This window comes from Ochotona princeps, chromosome 18, assembly GCF_030435755.1.
Source record: "Ochotona princeps isolate mOchPri1 chromosome 18, mOchPri1.hap1, whole genome shotgun sequence".
In the NCBI taxonomy this organism is placed as follows: domain Eukaryota; kingdom Metazoa; phylum Chordata; class Mammalia; order Lagomorpha; family Ochotonidae; genus Ochotona; species Ochotona princeps.
The window spans coordinates 16,060,223-16,066,222 of NC_080849.1; the positions used below are offsets into that span (position 1 = coordinate 16,060,223).

A 6,000-nucleotide genomic window follows, 5' to 3' on the forward strand; every position below is an offset into this window, starting at 1 on the left:
CTCAATCACAGTGCTAAACAGCTGTTCCCTTAACTGTCTGATTTAAATCCCAGTTTATGACATGTTTATCTTCTATGAAATTATTTCCCAAATTAGAAAGTTATTTGTTAGCACAGTTTACCTATCTGAAAATGTTCCTGAATTTTTGTATATTAAAGTTACAGTTTATTTGGTAGCTAGAATTTAATATATTTGATGAATATATTTCTTATAACTAAATTTTACCATCAAGTTTTAATTTTGATCTGGGACATCTATAACATGAAACAGGCTGTGCTCTTCCACTTGTAGAATTGCAATTTGGGAAGACAGTGTAAAGATCACATAGTTCAACTTCTCTGTGCAAACAATTTTATAAACATCTCTGACAAGCACGTCTAGTAGGGTCAGTGCACTTCTTGGCCTTGCTTGTCTATCCATTCCCTGGAGTGAGTTGTCAAGCAATGTCTCCTCCCCTTTCTAATGCCCCTCTGTGCCATTTGCTTTTCATTCTCTACATTAGTTTCTTAATTCTTGAATTCAACAAGCTCTCCAGGTTGGAAACTGGGAAGATGTTTTGCTTTTCTGGTTTATTCTTTCCTAATTCTCCATCAGACTGGCATCTAGAAATCCATTAGGCCTCAACTGAAACACCATTTTCCTGTGGAGATTTTCTTGACCACTTCTATCATTACTCTTTTTGATTTTTAAAAAGATTCACTTGTTTTTAACAAATGATTGATTTGTTGTGAAACGCAGGGTTACAGAGCAGGATGTGGAGATACACAGAGATCTTTCATGACTCCCCTGGTGATCAAAACTCCAGAGCTGTGCCTGGTTTTATTGCTATTGTCCCATTAATTTGACTTGTTCCCCTTACCTTTTCTTGTCCTCCCAAGTAAAAGGCCAGCTCGATGAGAGCAGAGCTTTTTGTCTGTTTTGTGTATTTCTGGCCCACAGAGCCGAGAATAGTGCTTTGACACTCTCAATAAATATTTAATGATTAAGTGAACAAGTGCCACAATATAGCTTATTTTTCCTCATAAACTAACTGTTGATTAGTTAAAACACTAAACACATTTAAAACTTTTTGGGGTCATTTGTTAAGTGGAATGTTGTTCGTAATGGAGATATGTTTAAGTCATTTAAATAAGGCCAATGAGAGGAGACTGGAAAACATATTTAGTGACATAAATAATGTTTGCCGAGAGTGTGAGACAAATTAAGTAACGCTTTCACAATAGGAGATTTTGCAATGGGTTTGGTATTATACTTAGAGATATAGCTGTTTTCTACAATTATGATATAAACTTAAGTCATAGATATACATAATTAGTAAAAATCACCCCCCTTGGCAGCTGTCTTTGCAGCTCTCATGGCAGACTCTTGGCTTGTACTGATTGTCACAACCATTGATGGTCTGCATCTCAACGTTACCACCAGTTGCTTAAGGGCTGAACTAATACTGTGCCTTGATGAATCAGCTCAAGAAACTGGATGACTTGTGAGTTTACCTTTATGTGAATACTTTGTCTACACTTCATGTTCCACTGGTTGGTGGAACACCTGATCAAAGGGGTCTGTGCATTAGAGTCGGCAAACAGCAGGTTTTTACTCGAAACTGCCAGGGACCTTGGATACTTCCTTCTTGCAGAAGAAGAGTTTAATAAATAAACAGCAATGCCAAAACCAGGAGGCAGCTTTCCTATCAGCTGTATACGAAGCAGGTCAATCCTATTCTATAAGAGCAAATCTGCCTATCTGCTCAAACATGTTTGTTCTAGAAATGGCCTATGAGAAGGGAGAGTTGTGGTTCGCTTACATCTGACTGATTCTTCCGTCTTGGCAGTCATAAGAACAGGCTCATCCAGTTTCATCTGAAATGTTTTGTTTTCCTTTGGAAAGCAATGATGATAACATTGGGAGTTCACAGTCAGTTCTTTAAAAGGAATGCCTCATTAATATCAAACTACCTGTGCCAATATCTGTCAAAACAGTTTAAGCCCACTCCCTTTGAGAGCATCCATCGGCACCTGTTCTTTCCTTCAAGAACAGCTGATACTAGGAAACTGTGGAAAAGAAATTCTGCTGGGGGATGAGAGGCAGGGTTGGAAGGGTATGGCTCTCACTTTATTGGGACTTTATAATAACCGAAAAAAAAAAAAACCCAGTAAATACCTGACATCAAGATAATGCTGAAGTCCATTTTTTCCATCAATTTCTTTCAAACTGTGTAGCTATAAACAAATCTGAATATGTTCATATATCATACTAAATACATGAATGTAATAGGAACTATAGACATTTTTCTTTTAAGCAAAACTAAATCAGTAATATTCATAGCTGTTTTCTATTAAATAATATTTTTCTCAGTGAAAAATCTGCGCTGTGCCATTTAAACCTTGAGAATCTTACAACCTGAGTTTCAGACCTTGAGAGAAAGGCTGGTAAAAACAGGTTACAGGTATGATAGCTTTATGCAAACACATTTTTTTTTCTAAGAACCCAGTCTCTGTTCCCACCCCACCTGCTACGGTAGTTCTCAAAGACTTCATTGGGTCAAGTTCCACTGGGAGGGAATTCCTCAGAAGCTAATTTATTGTGACCACTTGAACAAACATCCATACATACTTGTCCCTGCACACAGCCTAGCATTGCAACACCAGCAATCAGTAGACAGCGAGAAACTGGAACACAGGGATTACTCTTGATTTTCAAGTGGCTGTTTCACCCCTAGATGGACAAAGAAATGTCCTGTCACCTGCTTTCCTGGTCTCACGAAGTCACCTCTCCTTGAATGAAACTCCAAACACATCATCATCGCTCTTATTCTTAGTCATCACAATTGTGGTTGTTTTTTAGAGAAGCTATTGGAAGGAAATTCCCATGGCTGTGCCCAGTTTTGCTTTGCTTTGTGCCCTGGCCAGCTGTTAGATAAACAAACACCAAAACAAAGAGGGCCAGCTCCAGATCGCCAGTGCCAGCCATGCATCGTACACAGTGCGGGTCTCCCTCCCCGGGTTTTCTGCAGGAAAACTCAATCCATGCGCGTAAGCCCACAAGCCTGGGCGCCCGAGGCACCGAACCTGGCCCACAGGGCACAGGCGGCGCTGGGGCGCCTGGAGTGGGTGGCAGCGCATTCCAGCAGCTGCTGCGGCCGGCCGCCCCTCCCGACTCACCAGCCTTGCGAAGTTTCCGTGGAGTGTGCTGGGGGCAGATTGCAGAGCCGTGTCTGCTCGTCCTAGCCCCCGACTCCTTGGGCTAAACCCAGCAGCAACAACCCAGCCTTCTACTTCATGGGGACAGCTCTTTTTCCAACCTGTGGCGCCTGATCGGCCCAACGCCGGCTGGTCCCCAGCCCCTTCCAGTCCGGACTTCAAATGACACGTCTGATAGCACCACCCCTCTGAGCATGCAGAGGCGACTAGGCTCCCGGAGGTTTGTGTGAGAAGAAGGCGTGTCCCCGAGTCCTAACGCGGATGTGCCGAGCTCACCTCTGCTAATCTTGCTGGTGACTCAGCCGCTGCAATAAAGACATGCAATGTGGGGTTTCTAGCCCTAGCAGCGAGCTCGTTTTTATTCATCGGTTGCAAGTTGTTTTCTTTGATATCCTTTTTTCGGGAAGCTCCAAGCACTTATAGCGCCGGCATTTTTTGCCTCTTGTCAGAGGGGGTGTCTCATCTACCCAGAGAAGAAGAAATTGAATTGCAAGGAGTTGGGGAAAGACCTCCAGAAAATAAAAAGGGAACTGGTAAGAAACCCAGAATTGAAAAGTTGGGATGTGTTCACAAGATTCCATTAATCACCAGGTACCATCTTGAGGCTTGCTTTCTGAAGTTACTTCAGAGATCAATAGGTCACAATTAAACAAAATAATGAACACACAGTCACTGAGCAAGTATACATTAATTGCCTACTAGGCAGCCCCGTACTGAACATTTTAGATTCAAAGACTTTGGCTACCCCTCCTGGGGTTGCACTTTGCATAAATTCAGCCATCATTACTTCACAGTTTTACAGGAAATGTAAGAAAGCTAGATTGAATGCAGACCAGTACGGTAGCAACGAGAAAAAAATTTACAAGTTCTAAAGCTGTGCTTGCATTCATGTTGGTGAAAAGTGATGTAACTGTTTAAATGTCAACAGAATGGGTCTGGCACAATAACTCAATTCGCTAATCCTCTCCCTGCAAGTGTCAGAATCTCATATCGGCACCAATTTGTGTCCCAGCTACTCCAGTTCCCATGCAGTTCCCTGCTTATTCCCTGAGAAGGCAGTGGAAGATGGCCCAAGGTCTTGGGACCCTGCACCCATGTAGGAGACCTGGAGGAAGCACCTGGTTCTTGGCTTCAGATTGGATTGGCTCTGCTCAGGCTGTTTTAGCCACTGGGGAGTGAATCAGTGGATGGAAGAGCTTTGTCTCTCTATAAATCTGTCTTTTCAATAAAAATGAATAAATCTTTAAAAAGTCAATGCTTTAACTCCATTCTGATCTGGTGCCTTAGCAATTCAGCAAGGGAGATAGCGACCTTACCTGGCAGTGAGCATCTCCCAAAGGGTTTCTTCTGAAAGGGGCAAGGGACCAGCCTCGAGTCAAAGTCCCCAAAACCATGAACAGAAGGACCAGAGGAGCAGGGGAGGAGCTCCCACAGAGATCTGTCTGCTGTATTAGACAACTGTGGAGAAGTTCTGTTTTCTGTGCCTCCAATGTTCTCTTGAAAGTAGTGATACGTTCCTAGTATTACTATGAGTAATTGAGTGGATTTCAGTAAATTTCACACCTTTGGCTTCTATAGATAGTTTTTATAGGGCTGCCCTTGTATTTTGGCAGCTCTCCGTCTACTCCTTTCTGCCAAAGTGAATTCCAATTCTTAAAATTTGTCTTATGCCTATTAGGTTAAAATATATTAAATCTGGGTTGTTGATTTTCAAAAGGAGACTCTATATTGACGGCAGCTTAACACACAGGCTGTGTTTATGTATCTTACAAATGTGTGTCTCTGGACCCTGGGAGGAATAGATAAAAGAACCTAATAACCATGGCTTGATTCCTCCGTTGACACATTGATTTAAAATGATCCTCTCAACTATACAATGATAATTATATTTAACTAGTTAATGTGTCCACTGTTCACATAAACTAGAATCTATTGGTCTTGTGTGCGATTGCATTTGGAAAGCCCTTGCTCAGAGATCACCTCATATGACCTTTTCATACTTATCATAATATTGCTTTGAAATAGGCAAGGCATCTATATATTTAATGTTCCCATTTTGATGCTGAGGAAACCACGTTTGGGAAAGTCTGGCTAACTTAGTTAGAATCATGAAAGTCAGAGAGCTTAAAATGTACTGCTCCTGAGCACTGAATTCATGCCAGCCACTACATTGCCTCGCTTGCGCTGAGCATCTACTCTGCTTGCCACTCTTCAGGACAGTGTGTCATCTACCTGGTAGGCCATGCTCTTGAAAGGACGGCTCTCATGGAACACTTGCCAAATCCAGTCCTGTCTTTCAGGTTGCTAGGCCTCCAGCCAAGAATGTAATGGAGTGACACTACACAGGAGTGCTGGAACATGACCCTCCCTGTGGGAAGAGTCCCAGCAAGGAAAGCAGGTGGAAGCCTATGAGAAGATTTGGCATGGCCACTTCGCAAAGGCTGCCTTGACCAGCAAGAGAGCAGAACAGATTACCCCAGAGAACCAGAGAAAAACAAGGGGGCAATATTTATGTCATAATAGTAACATCTTGCTGTTAACATAGATAAATCAAATAGATATAATTTCTAATCCAATTGATATAACACTAAGATAATCAACAGATATATAAATGGACATATGGTTTAACCTCAGGTTAAAAATGTCACATGGAGGACATGCGTTTCCTTTTCCTTTGTCCAAACTCCTTAAGATAGCAATAAATGAATATCTACAAACTATATAATCCATAAAGAAAAAAGAAAAGGCAAGGTGACAGCAACAGAGAAGTTGTAATGGATGTTTGGAAAAGTATACTTTATGG

The 6,000-nt window shown here is 41.8% G+C and overlaps 1 protein-coding gene across 1 annotated transcript in view; it reads right to left on the bottom strand.

Annotated features, from left to right (window-relative positions):
• The window catches only part of RAB27B (RAB27B, member RAS oncogene family), a 44,865-nt gene extending 41,463 nt beyond the window's left edge, over positions 1-3,402 (bottom strand). The window contains exon 1 of the mRNA XM_058676834.1: positions 3,159-3,402. The gene's annotated coding sequence lies outside the window, so the exon portion shown is untranslated. The remainder of the gene's footprint in view (positions 1-3,158) is intronic.
• Between the last annotated feature and the right edge of the window lie 2,598 nt (positions 3,403-6,000).